This window comes from Rutidosis leptorrhynchoides, chromosome 3, assembly GCF_046630445.1.
Source record: "Rutidosis leptorrhynchoides isolate AG116_Rl617_1_P2 chromosome 3, CSIRO_AGI_Rlap_v1, whole genome shotgun sequence".
Lineage (NCBI taxonomy): Eukaryota > Viridiplantae > Streptophyta > Magnoliopsida > Asterales > Asteraceae > Rutidosis > Rutidosis leptorrhynchoides.
This window is the reverse complement of record NC_092335.1, coordinates 499,623,704-499,647,444: the sequence shown is the minus strand read 5'-3', so window position 1 is coordinate 499,647,444 and position 23,741 is coordinate 499,623,704. Positions and strand designations below refer to the sequence as shown.

The 23,741-nt window shown below is 31.2% G+C and overlaps 1 non-coding gene across 1 annotated transcript; it reads left to right on the top strand.

Annotated features, from left to right (window-relative positions):
* Window positions 1-23,146: 23,146 nt before the first annotated feature.
* On the top strand, window positions 23,147-23,253 carry LOC139903430 (small nucleolar RNA R71). Its single transcript, XR_011778250.1, has one exon. It is a non-coding gene; the product is annotated as a small nucleolar RNA R71 (small nucleolar RNA).
* The last annotated feature ends 488 nt before the right edge of the window (window positions 23,254-23,741 follow it).

Sequence of the window (23,741 nt, the reverse complement as noted above, 5' to 3'; positions counted from 1 at the left end):
TCCTCCAGGTCATGCGATCGCATGGCCAGCTGGGGAGGCTCACATGTTGTTGTTTTCTTCTGCCGACAGTTTTTATAATATAATATAATATATATATTAATTTTAAGAATTAATTATATATTATATTATATTCATGTGCATAGTTGACTTGTAATTTTTAGTCCGTTGCGTCGAGCGTTGAGAGTTGACTCTGGTCCCGGTTCCGGATTTTCGAACATCCTTGCGTATAATTTAATATCTTGTACTTTGCGTTTTGCGACTTGTACTCTTGTAATTTTGAGATGTTTCTCATCAATAATTGGAACCACTTTGATTGTACTTTGTACTTTTGAGCTTTTTGGTCGTTTGCGTCTTCAATTCATCGTATCTATCTTTTGTCTTCACCTTTTATTATTTAAACGAATATCACTAGTAAATTGAACAGTTGCAACTAAAATCTTGTCTTTCTTGAGGGATAATGCTATGAAATATATGTTCGTTTTTAGCATTATCAAATATTCCCACACTTGAGCGTTGCTTGTCCTCAAGCAATATAGTCTTGAAATATACTAGAATCACTTCTTTATTTTTAACACCTTGTACATCAGTGATTTCTATACGGCGGTATGAACAATGGTAGTAATGTTATGGTTTACAGTCCCACATGACTATAAAAATTTTAGATCCTTTAAGGAAATTGGATCTTTATGAAAACATTTGATCTTTTGAAAATTAAATCTAGCTTTTACCCTAGATAAGTTTTCCGGGATAACCCTTCACCGGTGTTTGCAAATTGTTTTTGTGGATTTGGTGGGTTTCAGATTTGAAAATTTTAGTTCAAAACTTGCGGTTTTGTGTCACCCACTTGCTAACCTTGTATTGAGAAAGCAACACGTCCAGTATACTTGTTCCGTATATTACCTTTCGGTAAACTACCGTCCGGTTGTAAAGGAAAGCATTGAACAAGCAACTGTTAAGGCAATGTCCCCTGACATGCTTTTAATTATGGTCTATAACGTGTCGGATGCAATTACTATCCTTTGTAGGAGCAATAGTAAAGCTCACCCTTATAATTTTTTGGTCTGGCACAAGGTCCTGTCTTTGACCATGCTATGCAACCACCGTTCTTACGGTTGACACCCGATTTGGTTCAGGTGACCTAATGAATTCAAGGTGAATTCCTAGGATTTTACGTTCAATGGTAATGAACGCATTGAAAATGGGTTTTCAGAAAACAAATCGGTTTGCAATTTTGATCAAAATATTTTCTCGTTCAAGCTCGAGTTTAGATATCATCGAATTCCATGAGTTTGTAATTCTCAATCTTTAAGGTCAATCTCTAGGATTGAGTAATATCAAGCTTAAAAGCTGATTTTTAATCTTTAAGGAGATTATCCTTTTCTGGGGATCTGATTCATTAGTCTTATCAAGCTAATTTGCACGGCGTCCTCCCCATTTTACGAGACAGATCCTCTCATGGTTAGGATAAGTCTGACCACTTGGCGACCCTGTTTGATGTTGAGGTCCGTGGATTTCCTGCTGATTTTAGTGATGACTTTTCTAGATTTTTCGTCAACCTACAGCTGGTCTGGACGTAACTTCTTGACCTAAATCAAGAAGCGCGTGTCTTTTTCGAAAGACTTTACTTCCTTTTAATGATGGAATTGATTCATCGTGTAGTTCCATCTTTCTTTCAAATATATTATAGTAAATCGGGTAAAACTGATTAAAATCGTCCAAAACAAAAGTATCTTCAGTTATTTATTACAAAAATATGTGTGATATATGTTTTAAATAACTTGGTAAATTTTCCCACACTTGGCTTTTATTTTCCTTTTTATTGTCCTCTATTCCATTTTAAATGAATTCTAACATTTTGGGTTGTTTCTCAATTTATGTCCTTTCCGAGGTAACAATAATTTCGGTGTTAACACCTAGTTTTATCGTTCATAAATATGTATAAACATGATTTTGAATTCATTTAATTGAAAATTTTGAAAATTTTACTAGAATTGGGTAGTCAGTATATAAGACTAGGGCTGTTCTTTATTATCAGAGAGCACTAGATTCTAATACAACTACTGCGTTACTAGTATTTTTAATGGTAACCAAGTGTATAAGTTAAAAATTTTAAAAATTCGAAAGAATTTAACCCCTTCCCACACTTAAGATCTTGCAATGCCCTCATTTGCAAGAAATCAGTAACAATTTAAATTATTGAGGGTGATTAGCGTAGAAAAATAATTAAATTTTACCAAAGTTTCCAAACATATTGGCGTTTGTTTGCTGAATGATAAATGGTGCACATCATTTGTTCATTCCGTCTTGTTGTTACATCACATTTAGTTTTCGTTTTGTCGTCAAAAGTACTAGCTTTTGCTGAACTTAATGCCAGTCTTTGAAAATGCGCTGTTTTACCCTGTTTTGTACAATCGACAATATACATACAATACAAATATAAACATGCATGGCAATTTGAAATGGGACTTAAAATCCCACTTTCAAATCCTAAATGTGAAATATTAGTACACAATAATAATAAAAATGATAAAAATTACATAAATATATCCAATAACATAAGTTTAAACATGAAAAAGTAAAAAGATAAAAACATAAAAATAACCAATGGAACCAAATCATTCTGGATAGGGGTTCCAGTTCATCTCGTCAGGTAGGTTCCATTGTTGGTTATAGGTGTTCTGATAGGCTTGGTTATAGTCATATCGGTTAAAGGGTGGTCGGATGTCGGAGTTGTGTGGCGGAAAATGAGCAGGTCGAGTAGGCACGTAATTATTTGATACCTGATATGATAGCTGCCTCATGATTTGGTACTGATGAACTAACCAGCTATCGTGTTGGCATCGCCTATAATCCTCGTATACTCGCTCGGAGTTCCACTGCTCGTACATACTATGTCTGGCCGCGCTCGTCATTGCTTCCTCATCTATACGAACGTGGACGTCAAGAATAGCATCTCGAAAGACATCCCTAATGTCTTCCACTTCCTCCATTTCCTCGTCTGAGCCTCTCTCTACCTGAGGATGATTACCTTCATAGGGAATTGCCTGGTTGCGTCTACTCTTCAATACCTTAGCACCCGTATAAATCCGCAATCCTATGGTCTCATCCCATTCTCTACAAACCTGTAATGGACCCCCTTGGTTCCTATCAACACCTAAATACTCTCCAATGAGAGTAACAAAAATACCTCCTCCTATTATACTCCCTCCCTGCATTCCTTCTACCATTTTAGATAAATAAAAACCAACACAGTAAGGGATATTAACAAAGTTTCTCGGGTCTTGAATACACTTTAGGTAAAATAAATCATGTAAGGTCATTTTTTCCTTATTGTGACCTCTCTGTGTAATCGAGTTAGCCAAAAATCTATGAATTACACGAAGCTCGGCTTTGTTAATATGTAAGTAGGAGTGTTTTCCTCCTAGTGTAAAAACATTATAGTTTGACATACGCCTCCAAACAGCGTTCGCATCAAAGTTCCTATCTACCCTTTCACCATGATAAATCAAACTCATACAGTCGGGTAGTAGCAATTCACTAGGAGTGTAAATCTGTAATGCCCTGGCTATGTCCATCATGGACATCCTGTACATCCTACCGCCAAGGATAAATCTAAGAAAACTTCTATCATCTAACATATCTACATCTACATTTAACGCTATAGTACTCATCAGCTCAACACACCATTCCTTATATACAGGTCTACGAATGGTGAAAAGACGTTCCCAATCTGTAAAAGAAGAACTGCCATACCTTTGAATCAAATGCTGTCTAACACGGTCAGCTAGATGGACCGTTTCTAAAGGATTCCAATCAATTACCCTCGACACCTCTACCTCTTTTGTTACTAATTTGAATTTATTAATTTGATATGATGGGTAATCTCTCCATCGTCTATCGAATCTCAAATTAAGATGCAATGTGTGTTCAGGAATCGTTGGGTATTCTACAGGTGGATGTAGCAGAAATACTATGAATTCATTAGGTAACTGTAGCGGGTCATAATAAGGTACGTGCTGATCAGGCTGTTGTTGTAGTTCCTGTTGTGGGGTACTTGTTAAGGTTCATATTACATTTCTGGTTCTGGTTCTGGAGCTGGAGCAGGTCGTCTAGATGATGATGATCCTGAACCTCCAGTATCGGCTTTCTGCAAAACACATTAAACACAAAGTTTGTGCATTCAAATATGCATTAGTGTTAGCAAAATAACAACTTAAAACAATCACAATAACATGTTAAATCAAAATTAAACTTATACACATTTTCACATTTTTTACAATTCTATACTTTTTCAAATAAGCACATATGAAAATGTATACAAAGTTCATAAGCATTTAACTCAAATAACATGTCAAAATAGTCATTACTAATAATTAAACAAGTCTCAAATGGCAATTATATCAAATTAACCAAGTTCATGAATTTTAGACTTAAAGAGTCCACTTTAATCTACAAAAATCATGTTTAGGATCAATGTTTGGATCATTTAACTACCTAAACATGTTATACTACTTAATTTAGTAATAATTCATGACAAAAATCGGCCATAACCTGTTTATATCAAAAAGCCCCAAATTGCTCAAGAACACAAACCCTAGATTTCTAAAATTTTTGAAGTTTTTGGCTTCAAATCATGTTAAATAGCATCAATCTAGGTTATACATGCATAAAATACTATCAATTTAACACTAATTACACTAGAAATTAACAAAATTGCATTAGGTAAAATATTGGTAATTATCACAAAAACTAGAGAATTTAAATGTTTAGGGGTGTAATTTTTACCTTTTTGCCGAAGAATGCGAATCTAGGCATGATTAGAGCAAGAAATTTGACGAATTACGGTGAATTTTGGTGAAATTTTGTGAAGATTTGAGAGTATTTTCGGGTATGTGTGTGTGTTGTGGTGTGAAGAACAGAACAGACTGCCTTTTGATCCTGGCCTGATTTTCAGCTCCATGCGATCGCATGGAGTTGAAGTGTAAACCCCATGCGATCGCATGAGGGTCCGGGTACAGTAATTTTGGCTTTTTTTTTAATATATAAAACCTTACACTTTATAAAACATAAAATTAATAAAATTTTAAAAATTTGTTTCTTTTTAGGATGAGGGCGTTTCGGATCGATGTCCTAGTCTGTCCCTCGACAAAATTTTAAAATTTGTCACTTTTTAATCGCGGTTTTAAAAGTAAAGATTTTTGGGTTTTTTAATGTTTTTGGCATACTTTAATTCAATAAGATTAAAAATAATGATAATAAAAGTTCTCGTCCCTCCCTTGGGTAGAGCAATTTCGGTTCAACGACCTATAGTCTTTAACTCACGACGAATTTTAAAAATCATATTTTTAACTTAACGAAATAAAGTAAATTTTTGTTTTTAAATTCACACCAAACTTAAATTTAAAATGCATAAAATTAAAAATTCATATTAATAAAATTTAAAGATTCTCACTAAACTTATATTATATTTTTGGTTTTATACATACAAACTTATATTAAAAATATTAATTTTCCAAATATTTACAATTTTAAATATATTGATTTAAAAATTTTACAATATTATTTTAATATTAATTTTAAAAACAAAGTAAAAATAGAATTAAAAATCTTTTTGGTCTTTTATCCCACTTTAATCAATCAAATATTATCAAAAATATACGCCCCTCTTTTCGGTAAATTAATTTCGGTTTCATAACCTAGTTTAACTCATGACGAATTTTTGAAATATTTTGGGTTGATTGATTAAAGATATTTATACCTTAAGAATAAACGGTAAATTTCGCAGTGATGTAATAAATTTTTGTATGATATCAATAATTTCGGTTGCAAGACCTAATTTTATCGAATACCAATTTAATACTTTATAGCGAACAAATTAGCGTTTATTATTAAAAGGTTAAAAATAAAAATAAAAATAAAAACTGTACAAACTTACCTGTGAGATAGTATTCTTAGGGATATGCTCTAGCCCACTCATAAGATAGTCGGACTAATTGGTTTTCCATAGCTACATAGGCGTAACCTCGAGCATTCAATGTTTTTTCTTCTAAACATATGAACGGTCCATCTCTGCATAAAGTAACGAACTCGGTATTGGAATATGTCTGATTCGTTGAGCATTTTCCTTCGTGTGACCATTTTCCGCATTTGTGACATCTTTCAAGGTGTCGTGCTCTCCTTTTCGCTGCGGATTTTGATTTTCCTTTACCAAATTGTAACTTATTATTTTCGCATCTGGATTCTTTTCTTACTCTGTCCAATTTACCTCTAATTAATGATACTATTTCACTTGAAAGGGTGTCATTATTACGTTTAGTGATCAAAGCGTGTAGCATTAGACCATGGTTTAATTCACAGGAAGTCTTCATCTCGTAAAACCTAAAAATAAAAATAAAAATTCAGAATGGGGGGAGAAGACTAGTTCTTTAGGGTCTGCTAGGAAAAGACCATTCGGGTTCCATTTTCGAGAACTACATGAAACCAGAAAATCTAACTCTAACAGAAATACATATTATCCTTTAAAGACTTGATTCTCCCCACACTTAGTTAGCTGTGGTGTCGAAATTGTGATTAACTTCGTTGTCAACTTCCATCGGACTATCTATGTAATGTTTAACTCTGTGACCATTAACCTTAAATTCAATCCCATTTGAATTTATTAATTCTACTGTTCCGTACGGGAAAACTCTTTTAACTATGAATGGTCCAGACCATCTTGATTTCAATTTTCCAGGAAATAGCTTGAATCGTGAATTGAAAAGAAGAACTCTGTCTCCTTTTTTAAATTCTTTTGAACTTCTGATTCTTTTATCATGCCATTTCTTCGTTCTTTCTTTATAGATTAACGAATTTTCGTATGCTTCATGTCTTAATTCTTCTAATTCGTTTAATTGACTTAATCGTAGACGTTCAGCTTCATGTAAATCAAGATTACATGTCTTCAAAGCCCAAAATGCTTTATGTTCAATTTCTACTGGAAGATGACATGCTTTTTCGTAAACGAGTTTAAAAGGTGTGGTTCCAATTGGAGTTTTGTAGGCTGTTCTAAAAGCCCAGAGTGCATCTTCCAATTTAATGGACCATTCCTTCAGATTTGATCCTACGGTTTTCTCTAGAATACGTTTTAATGCTCGGTTGGTATTTTCAACTTGTCCACTTGTTTGTGGATGATAAGCAGTGGAGATTTTATGAGTTAGTCCATATCTTTTGAGAACTTTCTCAAGTTGATTATTACAGAAATGAGTTCCCCGATCACTTATTAAAGCTTTCGGTGTTCCAAACCTTGCAAAAAGGCGTTTTAAAAAGTTGACTACAACTCGTGCATCGTTTGTTGGGAGAGCTTGTGCTTCCGCCCATTTAGATACATAATCAATGGCTACGAGAATGTAGAGATTATTATGAGATTTTGGAAATGGACCCACAAAGTCAATAACCCAAATGTCAAATACTTCACATACTTGAATGACATTTTGTGGCATTTCATCACGTTGACTTATTTTTCCAGCCCTTTGACATGCATCACAGGATTTGCAAAGAAGGTGTGCGTCTTGGTAAATTGTAGGCCAATAGAATCCAGCATCATAAACTTTTCTTGCTGTAAGCTGAGGCCCATAATGCCCTCCTGTTTGTGAAGACCCGTCCTAATCCATCTGGACGAAGTCCATATCGATTATAAACGATTCACAGCAGTTGATTACATCACGAGGTATTTGACCTCTATATGATACATTTTACAAACATTGCATTCGTTTTTGAAAAGACATTCTTTCATTACATCAAAAGTTGACGGCATGCATACCATTGCATAATATATCTAACTATAATTGACTTAATAATAATCTTGATGAATGCGACGACTCGAATGCAACGTCTTTTGAAATATGTCATGAATGACTCCAAGTAGTATCTCTAAAATGAGCAAATGCACAGCGGAAGATTTCTTGAATACCTGAGAATAAACATGCTTTCAAGTGTCAACCAAAAGGTTGGTGAGTTTATTAGTTTAACATAAATAATCATTTCATAATTTTAATAGACCACAAGATTTCATATTTCCATTTCTCGTAAACATACGTCCCATGCATAGAGACAAAAATATCATTCATATGGATTGAACACCTGGTAACCGACATTCACAATATGCATTTAAAAATATCCCCATCATTTCGGGATCCTCCTTCGGACATGATATAAATTTCGAAGTACTAAAGCATCCCGTACTTTGGATGGGGCTTGTTGGGCCTGATAGATCTATCTTTAGAGTTCGCATCAATTAGGGTGTCTGTTCCCTAATTCTTAGATTACCAGACTTAATAAAAAGGGCATATTCGATTAGATAATCCAACCATAGAATGTAGTTTCGATCACTTGTGTCTATTTCGTAAAGCATTTATAAAAGCAGCGCATGTATTCTCAGTCCCAAAAATATATATTGCAAAAGCATTTAAAAAGAGATTAATGAAACTCACCTAATGTATTTTGTAGTAAAAATACATATAACGACATTAAACAACTGAATAATGCAGGGTTGACCTCGGATTCACGGACCTATATCATTTGTATATTTATTAATATTCATAAATGTAATCAAATAAATATATATTACTATTAATAATATACCTGTTAAATTATTTGTTATATAGATGTAGATATATTTAATTTACATATTTTATTTAACTAGTGTTTATCTTTTATTATAACATATTAATGTTAATAATTTATATTAGGGTTTATATGTGATAAAATATATTAGTATGTATTAATTGATATATTTTATATATATAGCTTAGTTACTATCTTTTTAATAATAAAATTATAGTGATATGTAATATTCATATTCTTGTAATGTATTTTTTATAAAAATATCTTTTTGTAATAATACTAATAATAATAACTATGAATATAACAATTTTACTACTAATGATAATAATGTTAATATTATTAGTCATAATCATAATAATAATCATAATATATATATTAATAGTAAAAATAAAATAAAATTAATAATAACCATAATAATAAGACTAATAATACTTTATGGTATTATGTAGCAATACAATAGTAATAATAATAATATTAATTATGTTAAGGATGATAACAATAACTTATCACTAATAACAATAATTCATATTAATAATAATAATAATAATAATAATAATAATAATAATAATAATAATAATAATAATAATAATAATAATAATAATAATAATAATAATAATAAATGATACAATTTATAATAATCTCAATAACACTTATAAAAATACTAATGATAGTAATAATTATGGTAACAATTACAATAATAACAATAATATTAATAATAATCATAATAATTATTAATAATGATAATAATAGAGATAAAAATTAAGAGTGTATACCCCTTAAAAGCATTTTCCAAAAAGAATTGCCCGAGACGAGACTCGAACCCATGACCTCTCGAATACCCGCTAACCACCTAAACCACTCGTCTGTGTTTGTTTTCCTGAATTTAAACCCACTTATATTTTATATAACCCGTTAAGTATTCAGTTTTTCCTTCTCTTCTTCTTCAATTTGTCTAGTCGACCAGGGACTCATGTCCTAGTTACAACAGTGATTTACAATCTTAAATTAAGATTTGAAATTCATTTACAAATAATCTGTAAAAGATGTTTGTTCAATTAAACAACAAAAAAAAAAAAGAAGAAGAACACAACAGTCGCTGTGTTACACCACGAAGAACAAAAAAAAATATGATTTCAAAATATAAACGTTTTAACCAAAACCTTCTATAGGAAAAGAGTTGTAAAAACATCCTAAAATCATTTCCAACCCTCAATTGTACTTCAATTGTAACCTATAACTCGAATTCGATCAAAACAAATTCGTTTGACTTTTTGAAATTTATCTTTGACTCAAAAATTCGAAGTCGATTTAACGAATTAAGATTCGAGAATTTGAGGAAACATTCACGAACGGATTTAGAACATTTCTGCATTAATAGATTTTTTAAAAAAAATTGATTTCGAATCTTGAGTAAAAAGCTACATAACAGCGAAAGAGAGAAAAAAAAATAAAAAAAATAAAACCCTGTATGATTCAACAAATTTAAATGCTGTAAATGGTTAATTGTGATTTATAATTGTTATTTAGATCGATGGTTACACACAAAAAAAATAACTGAAGTGGTTTGATTTCAAAAGGTGAACTCATCGACAGAAGTTCACAGACACAGAAATATATATATATAAAAAAAAATATAGATGGGACTGCTAACCAATTCCATTTCCAGTTTGTTTGATTCCTGAATTTAGATTGTGATAAAAGACTGAAAACAAAAATTAGTACAGTTCAATAGCGATATTTCAGGGATTGAATTTATTCAGACTGCATAAATTATTTGTTTTATATTTAATATTGATTGATAGTAATATAAATATATTAGAGATATTATTACTGTTAACTTTAATATAAACAATATTAATAATAGGATATAATAAGGATATTAATATCATTTATCATTTATAACAATAATAACAAAGACCCTTAGTGATAATGGTAATAAATATTCAATAAGAATACTAACTAATATTTTAACTTTACTAATATTTATAATAAGGTTGTTAACAAAGATAATAATAGTAACTATAACAGATTAAATGTATCAAGTTTAATAATACTGATATTATTATAATAATTGGATAATAATAATATTAGTAATTATAATACCCTACATGTACTAACTGTCATATCTATATAATATATATTGAAAAATAATAATTTATCAAACAATAATATTAATGTTAATGTTAATAATAAAGGAAGTAATAATATTATATCCATTCTATTTTAACTTGTACCTACTATTATACATTATTATTTTTGTTATATTTACTAATTATATAATATATTCATTTTATTAGTAACATAATTATTATATATATTACATTAAATTTCCAACTCAACTTAAATGATTTGTTTGTATTTACATTAAGTTAATATGTAAACTTATAATTATATTTATATATATACACATACATATCTATTTACAATTTTAATTATTCGTGAATCGTCGAGAACAGTCGAAGGTCAATTGAATATAATGAAACAGTTCAAAAGTTTTGAGACACAACATTACAGACTTTGCTTATCGTGTCGGAAACATATAAAGATTAAGTTTAAATTTGATCGGAAATTTCCGGGTCATCACAGTACCTACCCGTTAAAGAAATTTCATTCCGAAATTTGAGTGAGGTCTTCATGGCTAACAATAAATATGTTTTCTTGACGAATATGAGCTGATAAATAGAGTTTTCATCATTGCAGAATAATACAGATAAAATAATTCGATTATTCGAAGAGCACGAATGAAACTATCATGAGAGAGGTCCCAACGGGCATCGTCCACCTTCGCCCAAAAACTTGCCCAAATTTTTAGCCGTTAGTAAAATAAAAAAAAAATTCCAACGGCTATCCCAACGGTCACTTTTACACTATATAAACACCAACCATATACTTCATTTTATACATTCAAACATATATTTCCTTTATATTTCCACCTTTCTCAAAATCAAAATCAAACACTCCCAAACTGCAAAATGTTAACACTTCCCCCAATGATTGTTTCATTCGATGTTCATTACGGAGGTGATTTCCGTAATCAAATGAAGGAGTATAAGTGGGGCGACAGTATTTCGTTTGAAGATATCGACATTCGTGATGTTGGTTTACAAGACTTGCTATCCTTTCTGAAGGAAAAAGTTCCGTGTGAATTCACGTCTGTGTTCTTTTATAAAGATGATTATGATGCGGATTGTAGGGCAAGTTTTCTGTGTACCGATGATCAATGGTACTTTATAAAAGATACCATTGAAGATCGCGGTAAACGCATTTCTTTGTACGCGGTTCTTGAAGATGAAGAGACGTTGGGTTATCGTTACCTCGATGAATCAGTTGAATCAGTAGTTGAAGCATCAAGAGAAATACCGATGTCTCCAGAGTACCTCACGGATGGTGAAATGACTTGTGAACGCTACTTTGCAGATGACAATTGACGACGACGAGTAGGATGATTGTAATCTTTTAATTTTTTTTAATTGTCGTGATGTTTTAATTTTTAATTATTGTAATTTCAGTACTGTTGTCGAGTTTTATATCTTCCTTTATGTTTCGGAGCTCTTCGTCTTTTTAATCTCCTCTCGATCTCTAGTAAAACGAGTAATGGTCCAGAATTTGTAAGTATGGAGTTTCGAATGAATTTAATGTTATAATCAAGAAAGAACGTAATAGCACGATCTGATCTGTCAAATTACCAGAATCACTGAGAATAGAACTATCAAAAATATATTTTCTTGATATGTTCAGAAGTTAATTTGAATGAAAGAGTTATGTAACATGGCACGTGATGATGATATGATCTGTGAATCATCACGTTCTATTAGAAACTCAGCAAGACTTATTGTAATATAATCACGTTGATCAAGTGTCGTTATATTATACTAACTCATGCATCAGTTCCTAACATTACTTCAATAGCTTTCATATGTTAAGCTCAAAAGTTTACAGAATATAGAAACTAACAGTTTCTATATGATGTAACACTGATAGTACGAAGAGATTAATGATTTCAGATAAGAATAGTTATAAAAATATCTTCAGAATATGGAGGATATTTATAATGAAAGATACGATAATATCTCGGAATATCTAAGATCAGAGGATGATAGAAAATTATTGTCCGCAAGAATTTAGAGTAAGGAGCAAGATATTCACTAAAGACTTTAGCAGACATTGAATCATTTGGATTCTTTGAAGTCAAACTTATTCTTTGTGATTTGTCCATGGCTTTCTTCATAGTTTCGCATAATCTGCTTTTTGGTACTCAATTTTTTTATTGAATATTTCCAATATAATGATACACAGGAAGCACGAAGAGGTATATAATTTCGGACAAAAATATATATGAAAATATCCTCAGAAATATCGAAGATATTGATGATGATACTTTGGAATTTCTAAGTTCGATGGTTGACGAAGAAAGATTTTTCGCAAGATTTTAACATGACTTCGGGGCAAGATATTCTCTAAAGATTTCAATGGATCCAGAATTATCTGGATTCTTTGAATATAGGGTATGGTCCTTGTATTTGTCCTTGGTCTCCTTCATGGTTAACTCTTTCCATTTTCCAGTTCCAACGTTTCTGAGCTTTTCCAACATATTATTCTTTATCATCAAACTTCTGACGACTAAGGTTGTTTACGGTTGTTTACAGTTTCTGCTGCTTCATTCAGCTTTTTCAACATTCAGAGTATCGATTCGTAAACTGGTTGCCTTTTCAAAATTTCAGAATTGAAGGTCGTAATTCTAGGAGATAATTGTTATATGTATACATATAACTATTGATGTAGAAATGCTACGAGATTCGAAATAATGATTGCTGATTCCTGGTAATTGGTATGGCAATTATTGTTACAGGGTATAGATGAATACAAGATGGGGTTTCAATGAATACAATGATTTTTCAGAAAGTCCAAATTTATTGAAGTTGCTGGTAATTTTACTGCTAATGTGGTGAAATATAAACGGTTCTCCGGTAACGATGACGACGGGCAAACTTATATATCGAGGTTATAATAAGGCTAATTCGAATGAAAATTGAAGTTGATTTGTTGGAGCTGTGACAAAATTGGCTAATTTGGAGAGGTGTTGTAAAATTATTTTTGATAATAACACGCCAAAGAAGTTAGCACAGATACGTGTTAAACGTTTACACAAGTTCTGAATGTTTTCAAGTGCATAATTATATACATTAATCTTTTCTTCCGTAGATGAAGTGCGGTTGATTCATCCTCTCGATTGAGGTGTTTTCAAGAATCATGAAAGGTTTGAACGTAAGTTAGAATTGTCAAAGATACAAATGGCGTTTAAGATGAAATCAAGTGGCAAACTTGAAGAATTGTTTAGTTTCATATATTATAATCAATATTTTAATTCATTTTAATTGTCTAATGTTATTAGTCCACAGTTGACAATCCAATAATTCATATATATAGTTTAATATATAATATTCGAATTAATTAATACGTGTCGTGACCCGTATACGTCTCAGACTCGATCACAACTCAAAGTATATATATTATTATAGAATCAACCTCAACCCTGTATAGAGAACTCGATCATTACTGCATATAGAGTGTCTATGGTGATTCCAAATAATATATATAGATTTATCGATATGATATGTTAAAACTTTGTATACGTGTCCCGATATTTAAAGTGCGTAAAATAAATAACAGAAATTAAATGACGATAAATAAAGTGCGTAAAGTAAATAACAGAAATTAAATGACAATAAATAAAATTGCGAGAATATAAATTACGATAAAATAAATTGCGATAATTAAATTGCGATACGGAATTAACAGTTAGCTAGGAACAGTTAGCTAGGATTTTGTTAGCGTGGATTCTTAACAAAATTTCATATTGTTAATTAGTCTGTTTCTAATCAATTTTTATTGTGTCCATTTTTTTTCTTCATTATGCCACTTGTTGGATTCTGATATGTCAAAATCCTAATATGAAATTTGAATTTGAATGAAAATAGTTATTCTTTGGTGAACGGATACGTATATCGGTGGATGTAAGTAGGATAGTATATGACTGTTGAAACAGATTTGAAGAACGTACAAGGTAACTTATTAATGTGAAATTTAATTATTCCTCGGGTATTACCTACCCGTTAAAATATTTTCACCATTAACAGTTTGTACAAGAGAATTTTTAATTACAATCTTTATGAAAACATATATACATATATATTTTCTTCAGATGTATTTATGGATTTAATGAGTTAATATGATATTAAACTCATTTACTTTTCGGTTGAAACTAGAATAAATAATCTCTAAAACTTTAGAGATTACATATTCGTCATGTCGAACGAAGATAATTGAGGTAGAACGATACGTAGAACGAAGATCATACTCAAAGTACAGATGATGATATTGAAGAATGGATTGTTGATGGTACTGGTGTTGTTATTGATAGTACTGTTGGTGCCGGTGATGTTGCTGAAGCTGGTACATTTTGCACCATGTTCTCCAAATTGATTAATCGTGCACGAAGCTCGTTGACTTCTTCGATTACCCCGGGATGATTATCGGTCGGAACGAGCGGATGAATAAGGTTTAGAATCTGAGTTATGATATAGCCGTGGCGAGATATTTGGGAAATGAGGGTGAAATGGTGTTACGAACAGGTTCGCCGGTAAGTGCTTCAGGTTCTTCGCCAAAAGGTGAATTTGGTTAGTGGATGGGATCGCCTTCTGCGCGTCTCCATTGATTAAGTCGACTATGAATCCATCAGATGAATTGGGGATGGATGATTGGTTGATTCATTCTGGTGTCGTTGCTTCCGGAGCTTAGGTGAATATCTATGTCGGAATAGCTGTCGGAATAACTATCGGAATAGCTATTGGAATCTGAGGGACTCGAACTGGTTGCAGGATTCATCTCGTACGATCAGATGAAGGATTTTCGATAAGAAATAAATTATAGGATGTAGATTAGTACCCTGCAATACATAATTTACATATGCATATATAATACTAAAATCTCATAAGTTTCGGAGGAATCTACGGAAACTGTCAGACGAAGGTAACAATAACAGATACGCTAAGATATAAATTAGAAGATACGATAAGATACAAATTTTGTCTATACACTATTCATGCAATCATTGCAGTAAGATGTCTAGACTAAGAATGATGAGTAGGAAATTTCCTAAGGATGATAAGCAGATGATTTTTGACAAAAACGATAAGCAAAACTTTTGACATGCAGACACGGTCAAAGTCCAGACTCACTAATGCATCCTAACGACTTATCAGTTAGACACACTAATGCAGACCTGGTTTGCTAAGACCACCGCTCTGATACCAACTGTGAAGACCCGTCCTAATCCATCCGGACGAAGTCCATATCGATTATAAATGATCCACAACAGTTGATTACATCACGAGGTATTTGACCTCTATATGATACATTTTACAAACATTGCATTCGTTTTTTAAAAGACAATCTTTCATTACATCAAATGTTGACGGCATGCATACCATTACATAATATATCTAACTATAATTGACTTAATAATAATCTTGATGAACGCGACGACTCGAATGCAACATCTTTTGAAATATGTCATGAATGACTCCAAGTAGTATCTCTAAAATGAGCAAATGCACAGCGGAAGATTTCTTGAATACCTGAGAATAAACATGCTTTCAAGTGTCAACCAAAAGGTTGGTGAGTTCATTAGTTTAACATAAATAATCATTTCATAATTTTAATAGACCACAAGATTTCATATTTCCATTTCTCGTAAACATACGTCCCATGCATAGAGACAAAAATATCATTCATATGGATTGAACACCTGGTAACCGACATTCACAATATGCATTTAAGAATATCCCCATCATTCCAGGATCCTCCTTCGGACATGATATAAATTTCGAAGTACTAAAGCATCCCGTACTTTGGATGGGGCTTGTTGGGCCCGATAGATCTATCTTTAGAGTTCGCGTCAATTAGGGTGTCTGTTCCCTAATTCTTAGATTACCAGACTTAATAAAAAGGGCATATTCGATTAGATAATCCAACCATAGAATGTAGTTTCGATTACTTGTGTCTATTTCGTAAAGCATTTATAAAAGCAGCGCATGTATTTTCAGTCCCAAAAATATATATTGCAAAAGCATTTAAAAAGGGATTAATGAAACTTACCTAATGTATTTTGTAGTAAAACTACATATAACGACATTAAATAACTGAACAATGCAGGGTTGACCTCGAATTCACGGACCTATATCATTTGTATATTTATTAATATTCATAAATGTAATCAAATAAATATATATTACTATTAATAATATACCTGTTAAATTATTTGTTATATAGATGTAGATATATTTAATTTACATATTTTATTTAACTAGTGTTTATCTTTTATTATAACATATTAATGTTAATAATTTAAATTAGGGTTTATATGTGATAAAATATATTAGTATGTATTAATTGATATATTTTATATATATAGCTTAGTTACTATCTTTTTAATAATAAAATTATAGTGATATGTAATATTCATATTCTTGTAATGTATTTTTTATAAAAATATCTTTTTGTAATAATACTAATAATAATAACTATGAATATAACAATTTTACTACTAATGATAATAATGTTAATATTATTAGTCATAATCATAATAATAATCATAATATATATATTAATAGTAAAAATAAAATAAAATAAATAATAACCATAATAATAAGACTAATAATACTTTATGGTATTATGTAGCAATACAATAGTAATAATAATAATATTAATTATGTTAAGGATGATAACAATAACTTATCACTAATAACAATAATTCATATTAATAATAATAATAATAATAATAATAATAATAATAATAATAATAATAATAATAATAATAATAATAATAATAATAATAAATAATACAATTTATAATAATCTCAATAACACTTATAAAAATACTAATGATAGTAATAATTATGGTAACAATTACAATAATAACAATAATATTAATAATAATCATAATAATTATTAATAATGATAATAATAGAGATAAAAATTAAGAGTGTATACCCCTTAAAAGCATTTTCCAAAAAGAATTGCCCGAGACGAGACTCGAACCCATGACCTCTCGAATACCCGCTAACCACCTTAACCACTCGTCTGTGTTTGTTTTCCTGAATTTAAACCCACTTATATTTTATATAACCCGTTAAGTATTCAGTTTTTCCTTCTCTTCTTCTTCAATTTGTCTAGTCGACCAGGGACTCATGTCCTAGTTACAACAGTGATTTACAATCTTAAATTAAGATTTGAAATTCATTTACAAATAATCTGTAAAAGATGTTTGTTCAATTAAACAAAAACAAAAAAGAAGAAGAAGAACACAACAGTCGCTGTGTTACACCACGAAGAACAAAAAAAAAATATGATTTCGAAATATAAACGTTTTTAGCCAAAACCTTCTATAGGAAAAGAGTTGTAAAAACCTCCTAAAATCATTTCCAACCCTCAATTGTACTTCAATTGTAACCTATAACTCGAATTCGATCAAAACAAATTCGTTTGACTTTTTGAAATTTATCTTTGACTCAAAAATTCGAAGTTGATTTAACGAATTAAGATTCAAGAATTTGAGGAAACATTCACGAACGGATTTAGAACATTTCTGCATTAATAGATTAAAAAAAAAAATTGATTTCGAATCTTGAGTAAAAAGCTACATAACAGCGAAAGAGAGAAAAAAATAAAAAAAATAATTGTTAATGGTTAATTGTGATTGATAATTGTTATTTAGATCGATGGTTACACAAAAAAAAAATAACTGAAGTGGTTTGATTTCAAAAGGTGAACTCATCGACAGAAGTTCATAGACACAGAAATATATATATATAAAAAAAATATAGATGGGATTGCTAACCAATTCCATTTCCAGTTTGTTTGATTCATGAATTTAGATTGTGACAAAAGACTGAAAACAAAAATTAGTACAGTTCAATAGCGATATTTCAGGGATTGAATTTATTCAGACTGCATAAATTATTTGTTTTATATTTAATATTGATTGATAGTAATATAAATATATTAGAGATATTATTACTGTTAACTTTAATATAAACAATATTAATAATAGGATATAATAAGGATATTAATATCATTTATCATTTATAACAATAATAACAAAGACCCTTAGTGATAATGGTAATAAATATTCAATAAGAATACTAACTAATATTTTAACTTTACTAATATTTATAATAAGGTTGTTAACAAAGATAATAATAATAACTATAACAGATTAAATGTATCAAGTTTAATAATACTGATATTATTATAATAATAGGATAATAATAATATTAGTAATTATAATACCCTACATGTACTAACCGTCATATCTATATAATATATATTGAAAAATAATAATTTATCAAACAATAATATTAATGTTAATGTTAATAATAAAGGAAGTAATAATATTATATCAATTCTATTTTAACTTGTACCTACTATTATACATTATTATTTTTGTTATATTTACTAATTATATAATATATTCATTTTATTAGTAACATAATTATTATATATATTACATTAAATTTCCAATTCAACTTAAATGATTTGTTTGTATTTACATTAAGTTAATATGTAAACTTATAATTATATTTATATATTTACACATACATATCTATTTACAATTTTAATTATTCATGAATCGTCGAGAACAGTCGAAGGTCAATTGAATATAATGAAATAGTTCAAAAGTTTTGAGACACAACATTACAGACTTTGCTTATCGTGTCGGAAACATATAAAGATTAAGTTTAAATTTGATCGGAAATTTCCGGGTCATCACACTGTTGGTCCCGTGTGACAATGGTTTAAAATTTTACTAGCTTCATCTCCGAATACACATCGACGTATTATTCCATCGGGACAACTTTTAAACAAATGTGGATCTTCCTAGAAATAGTGTTTTATATCACTAAAGAATTTCTTTCGTTTTTGGTACGACAATCCTTTTTCAAGGAATCCACCTACTAAGTAGTTTGCATAGTCTGCAAACCATGGAATTTCATTATAATCTATCTTCAATAGATATTCATCAGGAAAGTTGTCTTGTATGGCCGATTCATTTAGAACTTCTAATTCGGGATTTTCAAGAATAGAAAGATGATCAGCGGCGAGATTTTCTGCTCTTCTTTTATTTCGGATTTCAATATCAAACTCTTGTAAGAGTAAGATCCAACGGATTAATCGTGGTTTGGCATCTTGTTTCGAAAATAGGTATCTAAGAGCAGAATGGTCAGTATAGACCATTGTTTTAGCTAGAACGAGATATGAACGAAATTTGTCAAAAGCAAAGACAATAGCAAGGAGTTCTTTTTCAGTAGTTGTGTAATTTGTTTGTGCTTCTTGTAACGTCTTACTAGCATAATAAATAGGTTGAAATCGTTTTTCAATCCTTTGTCCTAAAACGGCTCCCATTGCAAAATCACTTGCATCGCACATTAGTTCAAACAGTAGATTCCAATTTGGTGTTATCATGATCGGCGCATTAGTGAGTTTTTCTTTAAGAATATTAAAAGATTTGATGCATTCATCTGAAAAAATGAATGGAGCATCCTTTTCTAGGAGTTTATTCATAGGAGTGGCAATTTTAGAAAAATCTTTTATGAAACATCGGTAAAAACCGGCATGCCCTAGAAAACTCCTAACTCCTCTAACATTGGTGGGATGTGAAATTTTAGCAATTACATCTACTTTAGCTCTATCCACTTCAATTCCTTCCTTTGAAATTTTATGTCCAAGAACGATGCATTCTTTAACCATGAAATGGCATTTCTCCCAATTAAGAACTAGATTTGATTATTCACATCTAATAACCATTCGTTCAAGATTAACTAAACATGATTCAAAAGTATCACCGAAGACTGAAAAGTCATCCATGAAAACTTCCATGCATTCTTCTATCATGTCGTGAAAAATCGCCATCATGCACCTTTGAAAAGTTGCAGGGGCGTTGCAAAGTCCAAATGGCATGCGTTTGTTAGCAAAAGTACCATAAGGGCACGTGAACGTGGTTTTATCTTGGTCTTCGGGTGCTATTGGAATTTGAAAATATCCGGAAAAACCATCAAGGAAACAATAGTAACTATTTCCGGCTAATCTTTCCAACATTTGATCAATAAAAGGTAAGGGAAAGTGATCTTTTCTGGTGGCGTCATTTAATTTTCTATAATCAATACAAACACGCCATCCTGTTACAGTCCTAGTAGGAATAAGCTCATTTTTCTCATTTGTGATGACAGTCATGCCACCCTTTTTAGGCACACATTGAACTGGGCTTACCCATGGACTATCAGAAATTGGATAAATTAAACCTGCATCTAGCAGTTTAATAATTTCTTTCTTAACAACATCTTGCATATTAGGATTTAGTCTTCGTTGGCGTTGCACATACGTTTTATGACCTTCTTCCATAAGGATTTTATGTGTGCAATACGAAGGACTTATTCCTTTAATATCATGAATCTTCCATGCAATGGCTGGTTTATGAGCTTTTAACACAGAAATAAGTTGAGATTTTTCATTTTCAGTAAGAGAAGACGATATTATTACAGGTAATTCAGATTCACCATGTAAATAAGCATATTCCAAATGGTTTGGAAGTGGCTTTAACTCTAATGTCGGAGGTTCTTCTATCGATGATTTATATCGATATCTGTCTTCTTCTTTTAGCATTTGAATTTCTTCTGTTGTTGGTTCATATCCATTAGCCATAAGTGTAGCTAACATTTCAGTTTCATCAATTGGTTCAGTTCCTCCTCCTAAAGAACATTCTCCTGTTCCTTGTAATTCTGGAAATTCTTCTAACAATTCTGCATGTGAATCTATAGTTTGAATATAATAACATGTATCATCTGCAGATTGCGGTTGTTGCATTGCTCTATCAACTGAAAAGGTAACACTCTCGTCCTCTATACTTAGGGTTAGTTTCTTACCAAACACGTCTATCATTGCTTTAGCCGTGTTTAAGAATGGTCTTCCTAATATGAGAGGAACTTGAGAATCTTCTTCCATGTCCAGAACAACAAAATCTACTGGAAATACTAAAGTACCAACTTTAACTAGCATGTTCTCCATTATCCCTCTAGGATATTTTATTGATCGATCGGCTAGTTGTATGCTTATTCGTGTTGGTTTCAATTCTCCAAGGTCTAGTTTAGCGTATAGTGAATACGGCATTAAATTTATACTAGCACCTAAGTCTGCCAATGCTTCAATTGAACTAAGACTACCCAGAAAAAATAGAATTGTGAAACTTCCTGGATCAGATAGTTATTCTGGTATCTTATTCAACAGCACTGCTGAACAATTAGTATTCATAGTAACAGCCGAGAGTTCTTCCATTTTCTTTCTATTTATGATTAGATCTTTCAGAAATTTAGCATATCTAGGCATTCCTGAAATTACATCAATGAAAGGAAGATTTACATTTATCTGTTTAAACATATCCAAGAATTTGGATTGCTCGGCTTCAAGTCTCTCTTTTTTCATTTTACTCGGGTAAGGAAGTGGTGGTTGGTATGGTTTAACATAAGGTTTAGCCTTAACTGTGTTATCTTCATTAACCTTTTCAACTACCGGTTCTTTTTCCTTATCTTATTCAGGTTGTGGTTCTTGTGTAGTAGGAATAGCTTCATCAGAAATTACAGGTATTTCAGGTGGTTTAAGTGTAATACCACTTCTCGTGGTAATGGATTTAGCTGTTTCATTCCGGGGGTTAGCATTTGTATCACTAGGTAGACTTCCAGATTTTCTTTCACCTATTAATCTTGCTAGGTTGCTTACTTCTTGTTCTAGATTTTGAATAGAAGCTTGTTTATTTCTAAATGCTTGAGCATTTTGTTCATAGGTTTGTTTCTGAGATGTGAAAAATTGCGTTTGAGAATCAACTAGCTTCGACATCATATCTTCTAAATTTGGCTTTTTATCATCGGGTTGTGGTGGTTTATTTTGAAAAATAGGTCTTTGTTGATTGTAAGTATTATTGGATACTTGTTGATTACTAGGACCTTGTTGGTTGTTGTATGGAACATTTCGGTTATAATTCTGATTTTGATTGTAGATTGGTCTTGGCGGTTGATAATTATTCTGATAATTATTTCCAGGCCTTTGGTTTATGTATGAAACATTCTCTCTTTGTTCCATTGTTAGTTCAATACTGAGACAATCTTTTGTCAAATGTGGTCCTCCACACTGCTCACAACTAATTCGTATTGAGTGTATATCCTTAGTCATCTTTTCCATTCGTCTCTCGACAGCATCTATCTTTGCAGAAATAGAATCTAAGTCATGGCTATATTCAGCTCTAGCTGCTTTAGATGATCTAACGATATCTTTTTCTTGGTGCCACTCATGTGAGTGGGAAGCAGTGTTATCAATAATTTTATAAGCATCAGTTTCTGTTTTCTTCATAATGGAACCACCAGCTGCTATGTCTATGTCTTTCCTTGTAGTGATGTTGCATCCTTGGTAGAATATTTGTACTATTTGACAGGTGTCTAAACCATGTTGCGGACATCCTCTCAATAACTTTTCAAATCTGGTCCATGCCTCATATAGAGTTTCATTTGGTTTCTGTGTGAACGTAACAATTTCTCCTTGAAGTCTTACGGCTTTAGATGCCGGAAAGAATTGTTTAAGAAATTTTTCAACTAAAACGTCCCATGTATCAATCGCCCCTTCAGGTAACGATTCCAACCAATCTTTGGCTTCTCCCTTTAAAGTCCAGGGAAATAACATGAGATATATCTGTTCATCTTCAACTTCTCTTATTTTAAATAGAGTGCAGATCCTATTAAAGGTAAGAAGATGTTCATTTGGATCTTCCTTCGGCGCACCACTAAATTGGCATTGATTAGTCACCATATGTAGAATTTGTCCTTTGATTTCATAATCTGGCGCATTAATGTCAGGTTGAGTAATTGCGTGACCTTGGCCAGTGCGTTTAGCTCTCATTCGGTGTTCCATACTTAGAGGTTCCAGATTTTCCATGATTGAATTTGTTGAATCTGAATCACTAGAGGATTCTGATTTAATGGTTGGTTCCTCAACAATCTCTATTTGAATGATTGGTGGTTCCAGAGGAAAGATTAGTG